Source organism: Pinus tabuliformis, chromosome 2_1, assembly GCF_031772625.1.
Source record: "Pinus tabuliformis cultivar Carrire ecotype Pingquan chromosome 2_1, CPIR1, whole genome shotgun sequence".
Taxonomy (NCBI): Eukaryota; Viridiplantae; Streptophyta; class Pinopsida; order Pinales; family Pinaceae; genus Pinus; species Pinus tabuliformis.
Window position 1 is genome coordinate 539,062,786 of NC_142299.1, and position 25,973 is coordinate 539,088,758.

At 38.8% G+C, this 25,973-nt stretch overlaps 2 pseudogenes; both read left to right on the plus strand.

Annotated features, from left to right (window-relative positions):
• Window positions 1-21,122: 21,122 nt before the first annotated feature.
• LOC149201409 (uncharacterized) lies at window positions 21,123-21,667 on the plus strand (annotated as a pseudogene).
• A 991-nt stretch (window positions 21,668-22,658) lies between these two features.
• On the plus strand, window positions 22,659-23,428 carry LOC149201410 (uncharacterized; annotated as a pseudogene).
• Window positions 23,429-25,973: the final 2,545 nt, after the last annotated feature.

A 25,973-nucleotide genomic window follows, 5' to 3' on the forward strand; every position in this document is an offset into this window, starting at 1 on the left:
CTTGTCATTCAGCTTGGCCCAAGCACAAAGCTTCACCTCTGCTAAACCTGTTTCACCATTCACCTGAATCACCCTGATATTCCACCTGTCCCTGCAAAACTTGAACTTCCTTCCAAGTCTTTGGTCTTTGTAGAATCAACTCCTTGATTCAGTTCACCAAGTTTCCTGCAAAACTTGGACCGGCTCTGATACCACATGTCACGATAGTGCAGTGGGATCAGCACTTCATCATCAACCCGGTCATCAGCCTGCTCTGATACCAACTGTCACGCCCCTACACCTGCGGTAGTCTTTCAACCGCTTATAGCGAGCTGCGGGACTACAAATCATTTTCTTTTCACCAATACTTACAATTGTAGACTACGCCTAACATTCCATACTTAGTTTTATTTTTCGTTACTAAGTATTATCTTTGTCCTTTATACAAGTGAAAGCCCATAACATTCACATAACCAGCATTATACAAGAGAAATGCACAACAGTATAAAGGGAGGGGCAACTCCCTGCAATATGAGTCTGCCCGAATCAATATATATAATCTTCACTTTTAAAAAGTACAAGTTAAATCTTGGGAAAACCCAAATTTACACTTAGCCAATTTTCAACTTCGGAAAACTTGGTTGCCTAGCTCGTTGGTGCCTCCGCACGATCACCGCATGACTCACCAACCCTTCGTTCACCTCGTCGCACGATCGAGTTTTTTGCCCAACTTGGGCGCACCTTGTTGTAACCAAGTCACCACACATGGGCGCCTCCGCACGAGTCACACCTTGTTCACAATCTCAACACTTCATTGTTTTCACCGTTTTGTCGTGCACGGCGTGCCCTACCCAAGTCGCCCGTCCGCACGATCCTTCATTTCGGCATGCACAGCGCGCCCACGCCCGGCCACCCATCCGCACATCCAACCGTTCACCCAACTCGTTCACCCGAGTCGCCACATGACTTCACCCGGGTCGCCACACAACATCACCCGGTTCGCCCACACGACCTCACCCAAGTCGCCACACGACTTCACCCGGGTCGCTCGAACAACCTCACTCGGGTCGCCACACGACTTCACCCGGGTCGCCCGAACGACCTCACCCGGCTCGCCTGAACGACTTCACCCGGCTCGCCCAACGACCTCCCCCGGCTCGCCCAAACGACCTCGCCCGAGTTTCCTCCCCAACGACCTCGCCCGAGTTCTACCTGAACGACCTCGCCCGATTTCTGCCTAAACAACTTTTTTGAACGACTTTCTTGAATGACTTTTTTGAATAAATTTTCCGAATGACTTTCTTGAACGACTTTCTTGAGTGAGTTTTACACCCAGGTTCCGCCCGTCTTGCGGGCTTATCCACACACTGGGGAGCTCCTTGTTCAAACTCGTGTTGATCGAATAATGGTCGTTTGCCTTCAAACTCCCTCCAATATATATGGGCAAGTGGCCGGTTATGTCACCTGGCCGACCCACACCAACCGCCCAAGCCAACTCATTTACAATGTGTTGTCTCGCCCAGGAGGAAGGTCGGCCCACCCAACTCATGGGACCGCCCCCTCAACTCGCCCAACACCTTATAAACTCATCCAATGTTCATTTCATTTCATATTTCACACGTATTGCACATGGTGGAGTCGCCCTGCCCTTCACACGGACCGCAGGTCCTAACAACCCCCATGGGTGGCTGGGCAGTGGCTATCTGATTTCGAGAATCGAATAGCCACCCCCATGGGAAACCGGGTGATGGCTATTCAATTCTGAGAATTGGATAGCCACCCCCATGGGCATCCTGGCGATGGCTATTTGATTCCGAGAATCAGATAGCCACCCCCATGGGAAGTTGAGTGATGGCTATTCGATTCTGAGAATCGGATAACCACCCCCACCGGCGGTCAGGCGATCGCTATCCGATTCTAGGAATTAGATAACCATCCCCCGGTCGCCCTTGAGGTGGATATTCGATTCTTAGAATCATATAGCCACGGGCGGCCGAGCAATGGCTATCCAATTCTGAGAATTAAATAACCACCACCCGACCACCCCCACAGGCAGCTAATTGGTGGCTATCCGATTCTGAGAATCGGATAGCCAACGCCCAACCGCCCGTGGGGGTGGACGGGAAGTGGCTATTCAATTCTCGGAATCAAACAGTCACCGCCCGGCCGCTCGTGGGGGCAGTGGCCGATAAAAGTGTTTTTTTAAATAAAAAATAAATTTTGTTAAATGTGTTTATTGTATTTAAAAAAAATGAAATTTATTTTTTATTTAGAAAAACACTTTTATCGGCCACTGCTGCCACGAGTGGCTGGGCGGTGGAAATTTGATTCCGAGAATCGAATAGCCACTTCCTGGCCACCCCCACAAGCGGTTGGGAGGTGGCTATCCAATTCTCAGAATCGAATAGCCACCACTCAACCACCTATGGGGGTGGCCAGGTGGTGGTTATCTGATTCTCAGAATCGGATAGCCACTGGATTGTTATCCGATTCTCGGAATCAGATAGCCACCGCCCAACCGCTCATGGGCGTTGCCGGGAAGTGGCTATTCGATTCTCGAAATCAAATAGCCACCGCCCGGCCGCTTGTGGGGGCGGTGGCCGATAAAATTGTTTTTTTTTATATAAAAAATAATTTTTGTTAAATACGTTTATTGTATTTAAAAAAACAAAATTTATTTTTTATTTTAAAAAAAATACTTTTATCAGTCACCACCCCCACGAGTGGCCGGGCGGTGGCTATTTGATTCTGAGAATCGAATAGCCACTTCCTGGCCACCCCCATGGGCGGTTGGGTGGTAGCTATCTGATTCTCGGAATCAGATATCCACCACTGAGCCACCTGTGGGTGTGGCCAGGCGGTGGTTATCTGATTCCCATAATCGGATAGCCACCGGGCAGTCGAACAGTGGCTATCCGATTCCGAGAATCAGATAACCACCACCCCCATAGGCGGCTGAGTGGTGGCTATCCGATTCCGAGAATCAGATAGCCACCACCCAACTGCCCGTGGGGGTGGCTGGGAAGTGGCTATTTGATTCTCGGAATCATATAGCCACCGCCCGGCCACTCGTGGGGGTGGTGGCCGATAAAATTGTTTTTTTAAATTAAAAAAAAAAAAAAAAAAAAAATATGTTTATTATATTAAAAAAAAAAACCAAAATTTATTTTTTATTTAAAAAAACACTTTTATCGATTGTCGCCCCCACGAGCAGCTAGGTGGTGGTTATTTGATTCCGAGAATCGAATAGCCACTTCCCGGCCACCCCCACGAGCGATTGGGCGGTGGCTATCCGATTCTAGGAATCAGATAACCACCACTCAGCCGCCTGTGGGGGTGGTCGGGTGGTGGTTATTTGATTCTCAGAATTGGATAGCCACTGCACAGCCGCACATGGGGGTGGCCAAGCGGTGCCTATCCAATTCTGGGAATCAGATAACCACCACCCAGCCACCCCCACAGGCAGCTGAGTGGTGGTTATCCGATTCCTGGAATCAGATAGCCACCACCCAACCGCCCGTGGGGGTGGTCGGGAAGTGGCTATTCGATTATCAGAATCAAATAGCCACCACCCGGGCGCTCGTGGGGGCGGTGGTGGACAAAATTGTTTTTTTTAAATAATAAAAAAAAATTGTTAAATATGTTTATTGTATTAAAAAAAAAAAAACAAATTTATTTTTTATTTAAAAAAACACTTTTATCGGCCACCACCCCCACGAGCGGCCGGCCGGTGGCTATTTGATTCCATGAATCGAGTAGTCGCTTCCTAGCCACCCCCATGGGCAGTTGGGCGGTGGCTATCCAATTCTCAGAATCAGATAGCCACCACTCAGCCGTCTGTGGGGGTGGCCAGGTGGTGGTTATCTGATTCTCAAAATCAGATAGCCAACAGGCGGCTGAGTGGTCGCTATACGATTCTAAGAATTAGATAACTACCACACAACCACCCCCATAGGTGGCTGAGTGGTGGCTATCCAATTCCGAGAATCAGATAGCCACCACCCAACCGCCCATGGGGGTAGCCGGGAAGTGGCTATTCGATTCTCAGAATCAAATAGCCACCGCTCGGCCACTCATGGGGGTGGTGGCCGATGAAATTGTTTTTTTAAATAAAAAATAAATTTTGTTAAATATGTTTATTATATTTAAAAAACATTTTTTATTTAAAAAAACACTTTTATCGGCCATTGCCCCCATGAGCGGTCGGGCAGTGGCTATTTGATTCCGATAATCAAATAGCCACTTCCCGACCACCCCCATAAGCAGTTGGGCGGTGGCTATCCAATTTTCGGAATCAGATAGCTACCACTCAGCTGCCTGTGGGGGTGGTTGAGTGGTGGTTATCTGATTCCGAGAATTTAATAGCCACTTCCCGGCCACCCCCATGGGCGTTTGGGCGGTGGCTATCCAATTCTCGGAATCGGATAGCCACCACTCAGCCACCTGTGGGGGTGGCCAAGTGGTGGTTATCTAATTCTCAGAATCAAATAGTCACCATCGAGCGACTCATGGGGTCGGTGGCTGGTAAAATTGTTTTTTTAAATAAAAAATAAATTTTGTTAAATATGTTTATTGTATATATATATATATAAAATGTTTTTTTAGTTATATATATATATATATATATATATATATATATATATATATATATATATATATATATATATATATATTTTTTTAAGTTATATATATATGTATATATATATATATATATATATATATATATATATATATATAGATATATTTGTAAAATATATATATTTTAAAAATGCGCACGCTCTGATCTGCGAGCTTCCATCTAGGTCAGCGATCGCTGCCAGGACTGCCCGCCGCCATGGGTGCACCAGGGGGTGCGGAGCCCTCTCCCACCCCTCCATCATCAACAGCAGAAGCCTTCCGTAGCCTGCTATTGCAGAAAGGAAAAAAACGACCACATCCCGAAGTCCCGAAGTTCATCAAAAAGCTTGATGAAATCCCAGAAATTGCTTTGCCGGAAGATCAACCGATCAAAATCGCCCTTGCCTTGGCTGACAGAGGTTTAGTGGGGCAATTTATGGGTCATTGGCCAACAACAAAATCGACTGATGAATGGGTTCAACGAAACTGGAGGCCCCTGCTGCCCAACAACGTGATTTGTTATGCGGTCGGTAGAGGTTTTTTCATCTTCGAATTCACTACCAAGGAAGATCGAGTTCTGGTGTTCAGAAACGGTCCATATTCATGGAAAACCAAGGTCTCTTTCTGAACAAATGGACCCCCGACTTCGACCCTTCAGTCGATGTCCCAAAGGAGGTCCCTGTTTGGGTTCGTCTACCCAACCTGTCAATACACTGCTGGAGCTTCCAATCCCTGCAAAAGATAGGAAACGGACTGGGCAGATTCATCAGCAAAGCTGATAACAAGGGCCAATACACCTGCGCCAGAATCTGCGTGGAAGTTGACTTGGAAGCTGGTTTGCCGGAAGCCATCAAACTTACAGTTGGAGATTGGCACCACTTCCAGAAGCTAGACTACGAGAAACTGCCTTTTAAGTGCAGAATCTGCCATGAGCATGGTCACTTTCAACAAAACTGCCCCAAAGCACCATCAGGGGACAAAGTGGAAGAAGAAGGATGGAAAGAAATAAAAAAGCGCAAGGTAGTCTCAAAGCCAAATGAGCAGAAGAAAACAGGACCAAGGGGGAATCCCCAGACCAATGACAAGACCAAACCAGTCTCAAATGAAGGCCCCTCCTCAGGGGAAAAGGTGGATGCCTCAGAGAACCATGAAGAAACTGAAGATCAGTCGAAGAAAGGGAAAGAAATCGAAGAAGAAACAAATGTCCCCCTAACAGAGGTAGATCAAGGGGAAAACGCAGGCAACGACGAGCACATTAGTCTTGCATCTAACTCAGGGGAAGAATCGGAAGAAAGAGACTCCGAATCAGATAGCTCACAAATTTCTCCTATCAAATCGACCAGGGGCCAGAAATCCAAGAAGAAACAGAGAGAGGAGAAAACTTATCTGGATGTTCTCCAAGGCTCCCAGAAAACTCTCAAAGGAATGATGAACACCAGATCTGGGCGCAAGCACAACAGGGCTCCAAAAGGAGCCACTCCTTCCCAACCCAGTAAATAATGAAATACGTCTCCTGGAATTGCAGAGGATTAGGTAGCAGGCTGAAAGAAGATGCCCTGAAAGACATTGTGAGGTTGCATTTGCCTGAAATCCTTCTCATCCAGGAGACAAAGCTGGAGGACACTCTCCTCCTCCACTCCAGCAAAACATTCTGGCGCAAAGGCCCTGGTAGAGCTGTCAGTGCTAGAGGCGCCTCTGGTGGGATTGCCTCCTTCTGGGACAGCTCAAAATATGACTTGATTCAAGAAGAAAATTGCCAACACTGGATTTTCACTCAGCTCCTCCACAAAGACTCTGGTCAACAAGTAAGTATGTTCAACCTTTATGCTCCGGTCTCTCCAGCGGAGAAAAAAATTTGCTAGGACTCGCTTCAGTCTTTTCTTTTATTGAACAATCTAGAAAACATCATTATTGCAGGGGATCTGAACGTTACTCTAGCCGCTGAAGAGAAAAAAGGTGGTTCTCCTATAAGGGATCCAGCTAGAGAATGGGTAGAAGATATAATGATTGGCTGGGATCTGGAGGATATCAAACCATCAGCTAGGAAATAAACTTGGTCTAACAAAAGATTAGGTCCTAGCCATATAGCTGCTCGTTTGGACAGATTCCTCGTCCAAGCCTCCTTTCTTATTAGTGGTCTAATGGCCTCATCCAAAATTCTTCCTAACTACACTTCCCATCATAAACCCATTAGTCTCAAGCTCTCCATGGATGGTTTTCTTGGCCCCATTCCCTTTAGATTTAGCCCTTTGTGGATTCAGCAAGAGGGTTTCAATGAGGTGGTTTCTGAAGTCTGGAACTGGCAAATCCTCGGATCCCCTTTCTTTGTGTGGGAAGAAAAGTTGCGGGCTCTTAAGATAAGGCTCAAGGAGGGGGCTAAAACTCTGAAAACTCCAGCTGCCAAGAGAAAAGAGTCTTAGAAAACCTTGCTGCCCTCCAATCATCAATGGAGGATTCTACTATTACCCAAAGTCTGCTCCAAAAAGAAGTTGAGTTGCAAAAAGCCCTCCATAAAGCTAGTAGGGACGAAGAGGAGTATTGGAGGCAAAAATCCAGAAACTTATGGTTACAGGCCGGCGACAAAAATACTAGTTTTTTCCACAAGCATGCCGAAGCTCGCAAGCAATTCAAAAATGTATCAGAAATCCACTCCTAAGATGCAGTGGTTAAAGATTTTGAAGGCATCAAGAGAGCAGCCTTCTCTTTTTTCAAATATCTTTATTCAGCGCCTGCTGACCCACCTATAGATCCCCATGCCTATCCGTATAATCTAATCCCCTTCTGTGTGCAAGACTCTGTCAATAATATGCTGACTGCACCGATCAGCATGGATGAGCTCAAGAAAGCCTTGGATTGCATGGAACCGGATAAGGTGTCAGGACCTGATGGGTTCACTGCTAGGTTCCTTTAGTCTTGCTGGTCAACTATCAATAAAGACCTCCTGAGAATGGTTAGGAAGTCCCAATCTTGCTCAAAGATAGGAGGCAGTACCAATTCAGCCTTCCTTGCATTGCTACCGAAAGAGAAAGGAGCTTCAGATTTTAGTAGATTTCGTCCCATTTCGCTGTGTAATACTAGCTATAAACTGATTACCAAAATAATATCCATTCGACTCAAGAATATTCTGCCGGACATCATACCGGAGAATCAAGGAGGCTTCATCAAAGGGAGAAAGATACTGGATAATATTGTGCTGGTTCAAGAGGCAGTTCATTCAAGTGGCCAGAGAAAAGAGAAAGGAATGGTAATAAAACTCGATTTGGCAAATGCCTTTGACAGGGTGAGGCATGACTTCCTGTTCACTGTTATGACGAAAATGGGCTTCTCAATAACCTTCATAAATTGGGTGAAAGCCTGCATTGCCTCTCCTTGGATTGCACCGTTGGTAAATGGTCGTTCTACTGAATTTTTTAATGCATCTAGGGGATTAAGACAAGGTTGTCCGCTGTCCCCTCTCCTCTATGCTATCCAAGCCTCAGTGCTTAGTTTCCAGCTAGACTTTTGTCAACAAGTCCAAACTCTGCCAGGCCTCAGAATGGTGCACAATGTTAAAGACATAAACCATGCCCAATTTGCCGATGATACTTTGCTCCTTGGTGGAGCGAGCATTAATTCAGCTAGATCTTTTAAAAAGGAACTGGACATTTATAAGGAGGCCTCCAACAGCAAGATAAACTATTCAAAAAGCACAATCTATGGTTGGAACTGCTCGGTCAAAGATCTGGCTGACATAGCTAGGCTCCTTGAGATGAAAGTCTGTCAGACCTAGGAGTCATTCAAATATCTTGGGATACCTATCTTCAAATCCACTCCTAAATTTGCCCACTGGATGCCCCTCTTAGACACGCTTAAGCTCAGAATACAAGCCTGGGGAGCCTCCTGGCTGAACACTGCTGGGAAAATAATTCTTATAAAATCTGTTCTAATAAGCATGCCTCTTTTTCAACACTCCATTCTTCTTGCCCCCAAAACCTTTCTCAGTAAAATGGATGGTATGCTGAGGAGATTCCTTTGGGAAGGGGGGGAAATAATGAAAGAAGACTTCATTTAGTTAATTGGGATACCATTAAGAGGCCAATCCTGGAAGGAGGTCTGCAAATGAGAGATTTGGCTGCACAAAATCTCGCTCTAGGCTCTAAAATCCTGTGGAATATTGTGGCTGGGAAAATAAGCTGGAGCAAGAAAGTCCTGTGGAAGAAATATTTTCAAGGTCAGCGTTTGAGATGTTTGGATCATCCGCCAAAAACCACCAAAGGTTCCCCAATTTTCAAGCTTTGTATCGCTGCTCTGGAGCATTTCAGTCCCAATCTCTACTGGATCCCAGGTAATGGGAAAAAAATCAGAATTTGGGAAGACCAGATTCTAGGAGATCAGCCATTGAACCATATAGAAGGCCTTGCAAATATTAAATTTTGGCTACAGTCCAACAATATGGAAACCCTTTGGGACATATCCACCTGGACGGAGGACTCTGGTAGACGCTGGGACAGCTGGAATCTGGGAGGTTTTCCACATCGTCTGCAAACTGAAGCTTCATTACTATTAGACAAACTCCAAGTAAAATCCCCCATGTCAGCAACAGCCAAGGACAAAAGAGGGTAGGGCTCCCATTCTGGTTCTTTCTCGGTTGCTGAAGGTTACAAAAGTTTGATTGTTGTTCCTAATGTCCCTCCTGATCCAACGCAATGGAATTTTATTTGGGGCTTCCCTTCGCTCCCAAAAGTAGACTTCTTCTACTGGACGTTAGCTCACAAAAGTATTCTCATAGGAGATAACCTGAGAAAATGTGGAATGGAAGAGCCATCCAGATGCCCTTTATGTATGTTAGAGGAAGAAACAGCTGATCACCTGTTGTTGTTGTGCCCTTTTGCCAAAGTAGTTTGGAAGGGGGTTCTGAGATCAAGGGCTGACAAGGTTGAGCTGCCAAGAAATATGCCAAAACTGCTTCACAAGTGGGCCAAGATATCTTCGTTCTGCCTCAATAAAAAAAACCTGCTTAAGACTACTTGGATGTGGATCCCTAAATTCACCTGGTAGAAGTTATGGTTCGAAAGGAACAACAGATTATTCAGGGGTGAAACCTGCACTTCAAACAACGTTATCTCCAAAATTAAAGCTCTATTGGGAGAGACATTGGATGCTATACCGGCTTTAAGGAATGAAGCGATTCTAGACAGTGAGGAGGAGCTTTGGCAGAAAGATATTGTTCCAAATAAACAAACCAATCCTATTTCTCTGGCCTCTTGCCATGCTATGTGGGAAATTTGCCTGGAAGAACAGGAGTTTCTAAAGTGGCGTTTTGCTCTGGATGACCGCTGTCTATTCTTCGACGGGGCCTCTAAAGGAAACCCTGGGGCTGCGGGTGGGGGTGGAGTTCTTCTAAATCCCGATGGCTCTACATTGCTCAGGTATCATTGGGGTCTGGGATTCGAATCAAACAACAGAGCTGAGGCTCTGGCATGCAGTCCCTGACGGTCTTCAGAGACTCCAGACTTATCATTCAAGCGATGAACTCACTTTCGAATGCTTCGCAGATCTATTTAGTCCTCATTCTCAAGAAAATTAGATCAATGCTGGCCAAGTTTCAGAAAATTTCCTTCTATCATATCCTGAGGCAACTGAATTCACAAGCCGATCTGGAAGCCAATCTTGGCTCAGCTCGTAGCCAAAGAACCCTTTCAGTCAATTCTGAAGAATCTCTCTGCATCATCCCATAATCTTCTTAAGACCTTCACTCTCAGAAAATCTGTTCACTCTGATGCATTAGGGATCTGCACCTGAACTAGTAACATTGGGCTTTGCAACAGGCTATTCTCAGGTGTCCTCCAATCCCTGACCGACTGTTATTGATTCAGTTTGCCTTCACTCGCACTAGGCTCCATTGGTAGGCAATCAATACAGAAAATATTGATGCTCTGTAAGCTCAGTCCCTATCAGTAACACTGGAAGCTCATACCTCAGCAGATGCATATGCCAGAGTGTGAATTTCTGAAGATAAGTAGACAACAATCCAAGCTGTCCTATTTATAGGAAGGGTTCATCATGAACAAAGGAGAGAAATCTTGGGCAGTAACCTTTGCAAACTGATACGTTTTCCAAACATGACCACTCCCAAACTGAAAGATGTTCTTTCTTGCGATGACTTGGATAATGTGTGTGCATCAAAGGTAGTGTCAGAAGCACTTCTTTTGAAGGCAGATGCACCCCACAAAATATTGAATCAAAGGGTGTACCAGCATTTCCCTGTTACAGTGGTGGAGTTTGATGACCCTATCAAGGAATGCATGGTGTTTTGGTACATATCCAAAGATTCTTGTTCTCGGTTCTCTCCTGATGATGAGCGGCTGTATTCTCTACCTTTCTTGTTCCGTGGCGCAAATACAATCTGCAAAACTGTAGGAGGTAACGTTCTGATAATGTCTCAGAATCTCAATTGTATCTGAGACCAATGCTTTTGGTTTGAGCTCCGAGGCTTTGCTGTAGAATTAGCCCAATTTCGCACCCCCAAACAGTGGCGCAGAAACTTTTATGCTCACTCCTTCTTGAGTTCATCCAGAAGGCGGTTGGTATTTCATTTGTCGTGGATTTAGTGGAAGGACGAGGAGCAGGCATTGGTCCTAAACGCTTGTACAGAGCAACACAATGAACAGAGCAAATTCTATCCCGGCAAATTGGTGGTATCTCTGACATCAAAAGGCGGTCCAGACAAGTCCAGCAGTTTCAAAGCACCTCCAAGCATGGATTCAGCGAAACAAATCCTCCAAAGGGTGGTCCAGTTTCAAAGCATCTTCATGGACCTGCTGTATCAAAGAGCAAAACCCTCTCTGTGTAATAAGAAAGCCTAAGTGACAAGAAATAATGGGTAACAAATGAATTACTGTGTAACAAGTACGCGGCAGCTGTTTTGCCGCCTTTCAAAGCAAATTAACCATTAAAGTCAATATATATATATATATATATATATATATATTAAATGTTATTTTAAAAAATATAAAAAAAAATATCCTTAGCTTTTTAAAAAAAAAAAAATTTAATCAAAATATATATTTTTTTATTTTAAATTTTTTTGATTTTATTTTTAATTAGAAAATATGAATTTTTTTTTTTAATTTTAATTTTTTTTGTTTTTATTTTATTTTTAATTTCAGCATATTTTTGTTTTTAGGGTTCTCTGAAAATGTTTTTAATCTTAATTTTTGTAGTTTTTTAATATTTTTTTCATTCTTTTTGTTATTTTTCTACTTTTTTTTTAATCTAGTTTGATTTTTATTTTATTTTATTTTTTTAGTTTTTTTTAATTCTTTTTTAAAATTTCCTATTTTTACTTAATTTTATGGTATTTTTATTTTTTTTTTCCAAATTTTTTTATGGTTTACCACATTATATATATATATATATATATATATATATATTTGAAAATATGTTTTTTCTTATTATTTATTTCTTTAATTTTTTTTAATTCTTGTAGGTTAATTTTGTTTTTTTTTTTTTTTTACATTTTTGTGATTGATCCTTTTTTTTAAATTTTATGTTTTTTTTAATATATATTTTTATTTACGTTTTGGTATTTTTTTGTGTTTTTTCATTGTTTTTATTTTTAATTTTTTATGTTTTCATTATTTTTTTGAAATTTTAATGTTTTTTGGAGTCATTACAAAATCTTTTACACCGTTATTTCAAAATGTTGAAAATTTACCCAAAAAAAACTTTTTCCAACATCAACATTTTTCATTTTGAGGGTGTTTTTTGCACAATTTTTGCACATAAAAATTCGGTTTTACTGGCATTTTTTTAAAATGTTGGAAATTGACCCTAAAAAAAAAAAACCATCATTCCATTATTAGCACTTTTCATTTTCAAGTTGTTTTTTGTACAATTTTTGCACAAAAATTCATTCTCACTACCATTTTTAAAACATGTTCAAAATTGGGCAGAGTTCTTGTTTTGAGTTTATAGTTCCCGTTTCAAAGTTTACATTGTTTTATTCTGGAGTCCAAGAAAAATGCATCTTTCTTTACTAATGTTCTTAGAGGTGGTGCTATTCTCCCATAGTTCTTAACAAACTTGCAATAATACCTCGTCAACCCAAGAAATCCTCGCAGATGCTTTATGGATGTGGGAATTATCCATTCCTTAGTGACTTTAATTTTTCTAGGGTCTACTTTAACACCTTCATGAGATACAATACGACCAAAATATTGCACCTCCTATACTCCAAAGAAACATTTGGAGGTTTTTGCTTATAATTGTTTCTCCTCCAATAGTTTGAACACCCTATCAACATGTTGAACATGATCCTTCCAAGGCTTTGTGTAGATTAGTATATCATCAAAAAATACTAACACAAATTTTCTAAGGGTTTGAAAATGGAACTCATCAAACCTTGAAATGTAAAAGGTGCATTGGTAAGGCCAAAAGGCATGACCAAGAATTCATAATGACCCTCATGAGTTCTAAATTCCGTTTTTGGAATGTTGTTTTCAATCTATATTCTGATTTGAGGATATCCTGAATGAAGATCCAACTTGGTGAAGTAAATTGCTCCATGTAATTCATCAATGATTTGAATGGGAAATTTATCTTTGATAGTGAGCTTGATGAGATCCCTATAATCTAGACACAGACCCCATGATCCATCCTTCTTGTGCACCAATACTACTGGAGTAGAGAAAGAACTTTGACTACGGTTAATTATACCATCCTGATGCTTGGATGAACACTTCTGGGAATCAAATGAATAGCATGGCCATGATCAAGAATAGGTGGGAGGCCTTTGGGAGTCTCAAATACTTTTTAATGATTGTCTATGACTTTTTGAAGATCTTGAGAAATAGATGATTTCGATGTGGGAACCTCTAGTGAACATAATTGTACAATTATGCCTCATTGTTCTTTATTTAGAATCTTTGTCATGACATTAAACCTTATTATCTTTCCCAATTTCCCTGTGATACCCCTTAATTCAACTTCCTTTCCATCCCAAAAAAAATTAAAGAAAATTTCTTGAAAATTATAAGCTGTTGTACCCAAATATTGTAGCCATTGGACTCCTAGTACAACATCAGCACCAGCCATTTATGGTTTCTCCATTTGTAGCCATCACTTGACACTTATGACCTTTAGTGTATTTGTTATCAAAACTATAACAAATCCCTTTTTCTCTTTTTTATTGCAATTGTTGTGGTGTCAGCCCTGTAAGTTGTGAAAGGCTAGGGGTAGCAACACTTCCATCTTTCTAGTTGTAAGTGGTAGGATTCGTCATTGCCATAATTTTGCTTTCAATTTTTATTCCCAACCTAAATTCCTTTTCCAATGAATCAAGTTCCCAAAGGCGAACCTCATGTTGGATGTTATCCTTTAAAACCCCTATGGACACATCAATCCTATGCTCCTCTATAATATCATTTACCCTTATATTCAATTTTTGGAAGTCCTCAATGTTCTCCACCATTAAACCCTTTTGTTTGAGATTTATCAATTGACTAAAGAAGTTGTTGTATTGTATCCTCATAATGTGCTATCATTTCCTCCGTAAAATTTGACCAAGTGACAATCTTTTTACGAGACAAAAGCCATCGATACCATACAAACTAATTGGCTTCCAATTATAAAGTTGCAATTTGTACCTTTTGTTTGTTTTTCACATTATGGAGATCAAAATATTGCTCCATTTGTAATATCCATGTTACAGTATCCTTGCCATCAAACTTACTCATATCGATCTTTGGAACATGGTGGGTCTTCAATCTAATGTTAGAGTCTATGAAATCATGATTAGCGTTTATTTTTTTCTAATCATGAGTTTCATCTAATACCTTTTCACCATTAGGAAGTATTTCTTGTAGCAACCTTTTCAAACCTTCCTTGAAACCTTCCATGTTTCCTTTTAAACCATTCTTAAAATCTTCCATATTATCTTTCATGTCATCCATATGATCTTTCATGCCATTCTTCAACAATTCCATGTTTGATTCTAATTTATTCTTAAAACCATCCATCTTAACTTCCATTTCATTTTTGGTTACTCTTTGTGAGAGCGAAAATTATTGCACTTGGTCTTGTAATTTTGATATTCTTCTTCTTCATGCACCATAGTAGAAATTTTGGGTTTCTTACTAAGTGTTTCCATTTTATTTCTTTGGGACATAAATTAACGATTATTATTCTTCACTATGCCCTTTGAATCACTTCAAATTATTTTTTCAAACAAAACTTATGAAAATTTAAAAAAAACACACACCTAGTTGTTTCTCTTTGTAGGAGCTTGATATTGAATCTGTTGTATCTCTGTAATTGTGGTTCTACAAGCCTGAAATTCCGTTCTATAGAAGCCCTTCGAGTACTCTTTCCAACGCCACAATTCTGATCAATATTGGATTCTCAATGAAAGAGTTATGCCCAATCTCCCAGAATGACCTGATTATATACTTGTTCAGTAGAGAGAACTTGTATAAAGTTCCACATGTCACTGGTTTGACCTTTGGATCTAAAAATGATACCCAACAATCTAAATTCCATCCTCTTTCTATCAGAATTTATGAAATTTGAATCTAATGTTCACAGAGAAATTTATGATGATTTTCCCAAGGTCACATGTTTGTGATGGAAGTTGGCAGCCTACAGAAACCCTAAATTCCTTGGATCATATCCCTTAAAATATAGCGATACAAGATCTAAAATTAAAATACGACATTCATCATGATTTTTTCTCAAATGGGTTTTTTTTATGCTTCTAAAACTACGTATAAAAAATGTTATAGCGAAAATTCCATGAGGACCTGTTTGAAGCAACGAAACCCTAGAATCCAAAGCTCTCATATCAAATGCTATGCAACCAGCTCACAAAATAGAAGAAGAGATAGATCAATGACATCAAAATTAGCCTCTTTGAAGGGGAAATATCCTTTACATTACATAAATTAATAATTCTTCAATGATTCAAATGACAAAACCTCCTTTCTATATATAGGAGTCTAAGGGGTCACAATATAATTAGAGCCAACATAACAATAAAAATGTAAGGGCACAAAAATAACAATAATGGGATTCTATGGGGAACAATAATAATAGCATGGGGGAAACATGGGCACAACAATACCAATAAGGTCTACAATGACAATAATAATGGGGGAGTACACTAGTATTATAGGGAACTAGCAGAAAGCAATTCTAGGTGGAAAAAGTACCTCCCTCACTAAGAGGGAGTGTTGATGTTTGTATTTTTTGTAGGTACTTATGGAAAATTCACCCAATATCACCTTAGAAAACTCGATATAGAGTGAGAAAGTTTCATTTGTCACTTAGCCTAAGTTAGATTTAGGAAAAGCACACAATTATTATGTTTTCCTATTGAACTAAAGTACTTCCAGGAAAAGTAAATTAATTACTATAGTGATTATGTTTTAATCTCAACCATTGGTCTCAAATGAGGAAATATCTAAATTCGATCATACATCACTTCAGAAATTAGGGTTAGCGATTTATCATAATGTAAAGTTATAAAAGAAATGGTAAGGAGAGGAGAAGGACACACCATACAAAAACACAATATTGAGAGAGGTGTCTCACTGAGTGCACTGGGTTTGAGGAAGGGATCAACAAGGAGATATAGATCAACCAACAAGGGCTTGATAAGTCGGATCAAAAATAATAGTTGTATTCATTTCCATAGTTGGGCCATTTTTCCTAGATGGGAGCCCAAGAAAGTTGTGAAAGTTAACAAAGAAATTTGATTGAGAAGGGTCTATTACGTCATTATTATTGAGATTGGTTATATTTTTCTTCCACTTATTTATTGTGTTATGAACCTAGCTATGAAATAATAAATACTTTCGTAGGAATTAAGTGCCAAGTTCTAGGATTTTATTAAATAACATATGTATTTAATTAATAAAATTATACTCTTTATATGTTATTTAATTGATATAATTATACTCTTTAATCTCTAATATATTTATTACTAATTCGTTAATATATTTATTCAATTAGTCGATATTCACGTCTATTTAGAAACTAATAAACGTCACACCATGTTTTACGACAATTAAGAAATGTAAAACCATGTTTCTCGCAATTTATTTTTCAATTGTCATGATGGATTTTTCTATTCAATCTTGTGAAAAATACACTCCCAACCCATGAAGAGAAAACCTAACAAACCCTTGCGCCTATTTATAAAATCCTATTGATCTCTCGTGAAAAGTCACCTAGGCCATATTTAACTGAGGGTTTTATACGACAATTAAGAAATGTAAAACCATGTTTCTCGCAATTTATTTTTCAATTGTCATGATGGATTTTTCTATTCAATCTTGTGAAAAATACACTCCCAACCCATGAAGAGAAAACCTAACAAACCCTTGCGCCCATTTATAAAATCCTATTGATCTCTCGTGAAAAGTCACCTAGGCCATATTTAACTGAGGGTCTTCATTATAAAACAAAATTTATATATCAATTATTTTTATATTTTTATAAATACATTGATATTTATTAGACATTCAATTTTTATTTAACAAGATAATGACTACCTAATGAGATTCTAGGAAAAAATATAATAGTTGAGGTAAATGAGAGATATTATTATTAAATAAAAGGTAAAACTAAAGTAAGAATTAACTATATTAAATTAAAAAAAAAAAAAGAGAGATTAATTTAAATTAAATTAATCATTAATAAATAAATAAAAATCACAAAACTTTACAATACACCTTTCATCAAATGTATTTAATCTATTGAATAACATATTTATTTAATTAATATAATTATATTTAATTAATTAATATAACTATACAACTATTAAGAGACCTAAAACCATGTTTCTCACATTCTAAAATACTATATCTATTTAATTAGTATTCACAACTATTAAGAAACCTAAAATTGTGTTTCTCCATTTTGAGTTGTCAAGGTGGTTTTTTTTCTATTAAATCTTCTAATTCAAATGCATCTATCCCCATAATACACCACCATGAAGAGAAAACATAACAAAACAATTCGCCTCGCACCTCACTTGTACCTATTTTGAAAATATCATCAACCACATATTGGTTGGTGTGACACTCTCACCATTTCCATGTTTCTGTTGATTTTTATTCCTATAAGTGCGAAGAATAATATTCAAGCGAATCTATATAATATTCAGTACATAAATTATAGAACATAAGTGGCGGGTTTTTAGTCTCCATTCATGAATTTTTTCATCTTAACCTAGTGTGGCTATGTTTTTCTTTTTATTTTAGTTGAATTGGTATTCCATTCCCTTTGAATTAGAAAGTTGTATTTTTTTCTTTATGAATATTAGAGAGCAACGCTAAAAACAAAATCAAAGAGGCAATGGAACATATTCAAATACAACCCCAAGATCATGTTGTTCCACAACAACAATAGGCAGTTGTTGATGTAAATAAAAATCAATCCTTAATAGAATGTATTCAGAAGAAACAACAAGATATTGAAGAGTCCATGAAGACGATGATTCATGATCAAGATGTACGAATTTTCTTGCATGGAAAAAATTCCAAGATAAATGTCTACATCCTAAGTAGAAGTCCTGATAGGCTTTTGGAAGGTAAGAATCTTGAAGAAGCATTCACAAGTCAGAAACCACAGGTTGATCATATGACAATTATTTGTTGTTTAATGTTCATACATGTACCCAAGGATAAGAGAAACAAATTAGATCTTTCTGGTAAGAAGGAAATATTTTTTGGGTACAATGAATCATCAAAATCCTATAGGATCTATGTTCCAGGGTGGTGATATGTGGTTGTAAGTAGAGACGTGACTTTTGATAAAGATACAGCTTATTGTAAATCTAGATAAGAACAAACAGACACTAAAGATGAAGAGAAGAAGCATCTAGCTCCTAAAAAATAAGATACAATTCCTCCCTCCTCCTCCAAACATCGTCAAGATCATGAAGGTATGCCAGAAGGACCTTGTGAACTATTGGATCCTGTGGTTGTTCCCAAAATAGAAAAAGGCAAGCTTCGCTAAAATATACTTTGTAAGATGTAGAAGGACATGTGGCTCCACAAGGCACCTTCAAAGAATCTAAGAGACATAAGAGGTATTATGGTTATGTATCTTTAATGACTAACGTGATTGTCTTCGAACCTTCCAACTTTGAGGAAGAGAGTACTTCAGAAGTGTGGAAGGATGCAATGATGGAGGAATACCAATATATTATGAAAAATGATGCTTGGGAAATTGTTCTAAGACCTAAAGGAAAGTCTATGGTAACCTCAAAGTGGATTTACAAGATCAAGCATGCAACAGATGGGAGCTTTGACAAATACAAGGAAATATTCATGTTTAGATGATTATCCAAGAAAGAGGGAGAAGACTATGATGAAGTATTTGCACCAGTATCCATATTAAAGAAGGCCCCATATGAACTCAAACAATCTCCGAGAGCTTGGTATTATAGAATTGATGGATATATTATGAGATGTTAAACACATACAAGGCGAAGGTAGAATATGAATGATAAACATTGAGTTACATCTATTATTCACAATGATACATAAATATAGTACATTGGTGTGACCCTTGGATTCAAATTCCAAGTTGTCTCTTGGACTCCAGTGGTTGTTGATATTCCACACCTACCCATAGGAGATTAGGTGTCCAACATTCCCCCCCCTTAATCTGAAGGGGTATGTATGAGACCAAGAAGAGAGATGTGATACAAAATGTGCAAAAATCCATGGCAGCACTAGGCGGAATGTGCTCTCTGAAACGTTGGTATAAGTAGGTGATTTAAGGATGACCACCAGCACTAGAATGCTTAGTGTTGTTCCCGGAACTCTTCCAAGTCTGGAAAGAAGTTGAAAACTTCTACAAGAGGAAGTGTCCCTAATGCTTTGGAGAGGGATACCTTCAACCTGAAAAAGGGAGGTTTACAACCTGCAGTGATTTAAGGATGACCACCAACTCTGGAATTATTAATGCAATTACTGGATCTCTTCCAAAACTGGAAATAAGTTGAAGTCTTGTACTAGAGGAAGTGTCCCCAATTCTTTGAAGAGGCATCACCAATTGAAGGCATGCTCAGGTGCATCTTTGTCTCTGGTTACAACTCTGAATTTGGTATGGCAGGTTGTGGCTCAAGCTTGCTTGATGTGGCTGTGAAACTTGTAGACAACCATCACTTTCCCCCTTTCAGGTACAAGGTGAGATGATGGATAAAACTCAACTGCAAGATTGTTCAATACTCTAGAACAAGTTCTGACATATGACTAAAATGTCTTCTTGGCTGTTGAAGCCCATTTCCAAGAAGTGATCCATCCAAGATGAATCCTTTTTCTTGCAAGAGGCTTGTTTTTGAAGCATATGTTTGAAGAATGAGTGGTTTTATGACAGTGCTCACATGGATGAAGAAAAAAATAGTGATATTTCATATGGCCAACTTGGTCACAGTGTTGGAATTTAACAACTTTTGGTTGTGAATGTGGAGGAGCATAATCTAAAACAGTTGAAGGTGAACTTTCATGAACAAATCTAGCACTTTGAAAATGGATGGGCTTTGAGTTATCTAGAATGTGAAAGGAAACCTCCTTATCATATCCAAGTCTAGTTTTGTGCTTGTTATGGACAAGCTCTTCCCAAGGTATGTTGATTGGCTTGGGAAGTGCAGGATGGATTTCCACACCTGTATTCAAATATGCTTATGAAATGAAAACTTGATCTAAATTAATCTCAACTTTACTGACTTTATGGCTTGCTGGCTGTTGATAGGATCCTGTTTCAATTTCAAGTAGGGAATTATTCTGAACAAAAAAAAGTTCAAAAGGATGTCTTTTCTATTGTAACTCTTCTTGCTATAGCTGAGATGCAACTTGCAAAAAATCAATCTATTCTTGCGCATTTTGCAGAGAGGTTTGAATATCTGTGAGAGTGTATTTGTTGACTTTAATTGTGCTTTTAGCAGTTGAAACAATTAGAATTCTCAATAATTCTAATAAATTATCAATCTTAGCAATTTAAAACTTCAAAAAAGTGTATTGCAACTCCACCTTATGTTTCAAGAGTACTAGTTAATCCACTCTTCTTTGAGCAAAAATATTCAAGCATGAACCAAGGGTAGAAATGGGTGTTGGCAGGTCTATTTACACCATCAATTGAAACTGTAACCTTTAACCAAAGTCTTGATAGTTATTAACATTCGATAACAATGAGAATAAGAGGTAACACCCAGATTATGGTTGTGAAGCACTATTCATACTAAGAGGTAAAAATATTCTTGTCACCACTGTCGCTCACTCACAATGGTCTATTCAACTATTAATGCTCGTATTTTCATTATTATTCAATATTCATACCCACTGCTGCAATGAATATCAATAAAGCTACATATAATAATACCTTATATTTTCTAAGCTTACAGCCTTACTTAACACATTAGCCTTCACATAATAGTTGGATCTTCATCTAGATTTGAACTTACAATTTATTCAATCACCTCACCATAATCAATTTCAAATTTATCTAATCTCCTCACAATCATTTCTTCTTGGCAAAGGATGGAAAATTTGGACATGGATACAAAGTCCGTCCAATACAGAGAATTTTCAGCAACCAAAACAGCCAATAGTGACCTCGGTTATGCCTACAAACTACAGTTGCATGAGGCCCTTACAGCCTCCATGGGAACAACCCAATACTAGTGTCATGAAACTGCTAAGAGTGCCTCCAATTCTAGTGGAAATTTAGGATGCTCTGATATGGGTGGTGGTGACGAAGGGAAGATGACAATGTTATTGAGAATGCAGGCACTCGAGTTTGATAAATTCCAACAGGAGGTCACTAACCACAAGCAAGCAGAGGAAGAAATATGGTGTTTGTTTGAATACATTTACAAAAAATCCATGACGCTAAATTTTCCAGCAGCATTCAAGCAACGTCGAAGGATGAGTGGGAAGCCACTAGGGAAAACTATGAGAAGCCCTTCGATGTCAAGCAGATTAGTAAGAATGACAGACAGTTTAAAATGTATTACAAAGGTATGATTAGTGCTGAGAATTTGGATGGGATAGTCATTACCAATAAAACTATCATTGTCTTCTAATTTCATATGCTCTAATTTCATATGATGGATAAAACTCAACTGCAAGATTGTTCAATACTCTACAACAAGTTTTGACATATGACTGAAATGTCTTCTTAGCTGTTGAAGCCCGGCTCCAAGAAGTGATCCATCCAAGATGAATCTTTTTCTTCCAAGAGGCTTGTTTTTGAAGCATTTGTTTGAAGAATGAGTGGTTTTAACAAAACAATGATCTTTCATATGGCCAACTTGGTCATAGTGTTGGCATTTAACAACTTTTGGTTGTGATTGTGGAGGAGCATAATCTAAAATAGTTGAAGGTGAACTATCATGAACAAATCCAGCATTTTGAAACTGGATGGGCTTTGATTTATTTAGAATGTGAAAGGAAACCTCCTCATCGTATCCAAGTCTGGTTTTGTGCTTGTTATGGACAATCTATTCCCAAGGTTTGATGATTGGCTTGGGAAGTGCAAGCTGGATTTCCACACCTGTATTCAAATATGCTTATGAAATGAACACTTGATCTAAATTAACCTCAACTTTACTAACTTGATGGCTTGCTGGCTATTGATAGGATCCTATTTCAAGTTCAAGTAGGTAATTATTCTGAACAAAAACAAGTTCAGAAGGATGTCTTTTCTGTTATAGCTCCTCTTTCTATAGTTGAGATTAAACTTGCAAAAAATCAATCTATTCTTGTGCATCTTGTAGAGGTTTGAATATCTGTGAGAGTGTATTTGTTGAATTTAATTGTGATTTTAGCAATTGAAACAATTAGAATTCTCAAGAATTCTAATAAATTGTCAATCTTAGAAATTTAAAAACTTCAAAAAAGGTTTATTGCAACTCCACCTTATGTTCAAGAGTACTAGTTAATCCACTCTTCTTTGAGAAAAAATCTTCAAGCACGAACCGAGGGCAGAAATGGGTGTTGGTAGGTCTATTTACACCATCAAGTGAAACTATAACCTTTGACCAAAGTCTTGATAGTTATTAACATTTGGTAACAATGAGGATAAGAGGTTATGGTTGCGGAGCACTATTCATACTAAGAGGTAAAAATATTCTTGTCACCACTATCACTCACTCACAATGGTCTATTCAACAATTAATGCTCATCTTTTCATTATATTATTCAATATTCATACCCACTGCTGCAATGAATATCAACAAAGTTACATATAATAATACCTTACAGTTTCCAAGCTTGCGGCCTTCCTTAACACATCAACCTTAACATAATAGGTTGGATCTTCATCTGGATTTGAACTGAGAATCCCTTTCAGTAGCCCAAATACCCAATAGTGACCTCGGTTATGCCTACGAACTACAGTTGCAGGAGGCCCTCACAGCCTCCATGGGAACAACCCAATACTAGCACCATGAAACCGCTAAGAGTGCCTCCAATTCTAGTGGAAATTTAGGCTTCTCTGAGATGTGTGGGGGTGAAAAAGGGGATATGACAATGTTATTGAGAATGTAGGCCCTCAAGTTTGATAAATTCCAATAGGAGGTCGCTAACCACAAGCAGGTAGAGGAAGAAATACGACATTTGTTTAAAGACATTTACAAAAAAATCCATGACGCTAAATTTTCCCACAACATTCAAGCAATATCGGAGGATGAGTGGGAAGCCACTAGGAAAAATATGAGAAGCCCTTCGATTTTGAGCGGATTAGTAAGGATGATAGACAATTTCAACTATATTACAAAGTTATGATCAGTGCTGAGAATTTGGATGGGATAGTCGTTACCAATAAAACTATCATTGTCTTCTAATTTCATATGCTCTAACACTCCTCCATCCCTTCAACTCATCAGAACTCTTAGAGCATATTATTATAGCATACTAAAGCAACAGAAGTATTGGGAAGATTCATCGCTCTTACATCTATTTTAGGAATATTTCTACTTACTTTGATAGGCAAACAACAATCCTAAGCTCTATTATCTCTGTCAGTTTTGGAACTGTTGCAATGCATTTCTCAGGGCTTATAACACCAGGAGCATCTCTGTTGGGTCCCTATAATACTAGTGATTACCCCATTACTATTGTAGTTATACCCTTTATTTATATTGTTGTGCCCCTATTACCCCCTTGTTGTTATTTCTGTGCCCCATAGAATCCCTCTATTGTTATTTTTGTGGCTTTATATTATTATTGTTAGGTCGGCTGGATTATATTGTGACTCCTTAGACTCCTATATATAGAAAGGAGGTTTTGTCATTTGTATCATCCAAGAATTGTTCATTTATGTAATGTAAAGGAGGTTGCCCCCTCGAAGAGGCTGAATTCTAAGGCGTGGATCTCTCTTTTCTATCTTTTTGTGAGCTGGTTTCATAACATTTGGTATCAGAGCTTTGGATTCTAGGGTTTCGCTGCTCCAAACAGGTCATCGTGGCATTTTCGCTATAATTTTTTTCTGTGACGTTTCAGAAGTCAAAAAAAAACCCATTTGAGAAGAAATCGTGCTGAACCTTGGGTCCTAATTTCAGAGCTTTTCGCGCGATATTTTCGGAGATATGATCTGAGGAAGTTGGTCTTTTTGCAGACTCCTGAATTACATTCAAAACAGGTGACCTGGGGAAAATCGTCATAACTTTCTCTCTGGGGATCGGATTGAAATTTCGTAAGAAGGTACAGAAAGAGGATGGACTGTAGTTTCTTATATGTGTGTTTAGATTCAAAGGTTGAAACAGTGACTCGTGGCACGTCGTACAAGTTCGCTCTACTGAACTAGTCTAAAAGCAAGTCACTGTGGGAGATTTCACATAACTCTTCCTTGGAGAATCCAATTTGGGTCAGACTTGTGGCATTGGAAAGAGGACACAGAAGGCTACTACAGGTCACAATTTCAGAACTGGATGATCCGAAATTACAGAGATACATCAGATTCAATATCAGGCTTCTATAAAGTGAAAAAAAGGTGTGTAGTTTTTTTTTTTAATTTTTGTGTAAGCTTGGTTTAACGGAATTCAAAGGGCATAGTAAAGCATTATTATTGGTAACTGATGCCCCGAGGAAAGAAAATGCAAACACCTAGTAAGGAACCTGAAAGCTCTAGCATGACTCATGAAGAAGAGGAAGAAATGCTACATGATATATCAAAATTACAAGAACAAGTGCAACACATGTCACGCTCACAAAAGCTAACAGAAGCTAAGATAAGTGGCGTGGAATCTAAGATAAATGGCGTGGAATCTAAGATAAATGGTGTGGAAGCTAAGATAAATGGCGTGGAAGCTAAGATGGACGATTTGAAGATAGATTTGAAGACAGATTTGAAGAAAGACATGGAAAATTTGAAGACAGATTTGAAGACAGACATGGCAGATTTGAAGACAGATTTGACAAATTTTCTACAAGAGATACTTACTAATGGTGAAAAGGTTGTAAAGGAAACTCATGATGTGAACAAAAGTAATGTTAATCATGATTCCATAGATTCTAATGTTGGATCGAAGACCCACCATATTCCAAAAATCGATATGAGGAAGTTTGATGGCAAGGATCCCGCCACATGGATATTACAGATGGAGCAGTTCTTCGATCTCAATAATGTGCAAAACACACAAAAGGTACGTATGGAAACTATATATTTGGAACCAAATCAGTTTGTATGGTATCAATGGCTTTGCTCTCGTAAAAAATTTATCACTTGGGCAATTTTTACGGAAGAATTGATAGCACATTATGAAGATACAAAAAGCAACACTTTTTTTAGCCAATTGATAAGTCTCAAACAAAAGGGTTCAGTAATGGAGCACATTGAGGAGTTCCAAAAATTGAACATAAGGGTAAAAGATATTCCAGAGGAGCATAGGATTGATGTGTTCATAGGGTCTTTAAAGGATAATATCCAACATGATGTTCGCCTTTGGGAACCTGATTCATTAGAGAAGGCATTCAGGTTAGCAAGAAAAATGGAAAGCAAAATTATGGCAACCAGGAAGCATACCACTCACAACTATAAAGACGGAAGTGTTGTTGCCCCTAGTCTTCCACAACCTATAAGGTTGACACCACAACAATTGGAAGAAAAAAGAGCAAAAGGGCTTTGTTACAGTTGTGATAGCAAATACACTAAAGGTCATAAGTGTGCTGAGAAGAAATTATTCTACATAGATTGTGAAGAGGAAGAAGAAAAGGAGCAAGAAAGGTCAAAAGAAGAAGATATACTCCAGGAACAAAGCCTAGATGAAGAACAAATAAATCCGACCATATCTTGTAATGCATTGGCGGGAATTACCACTCCTCAAACCATCAAGATAGAAGGACAAATCAAGAAGAAAAAGGTAATAGTGTTGATTGATTCAGGAAGCA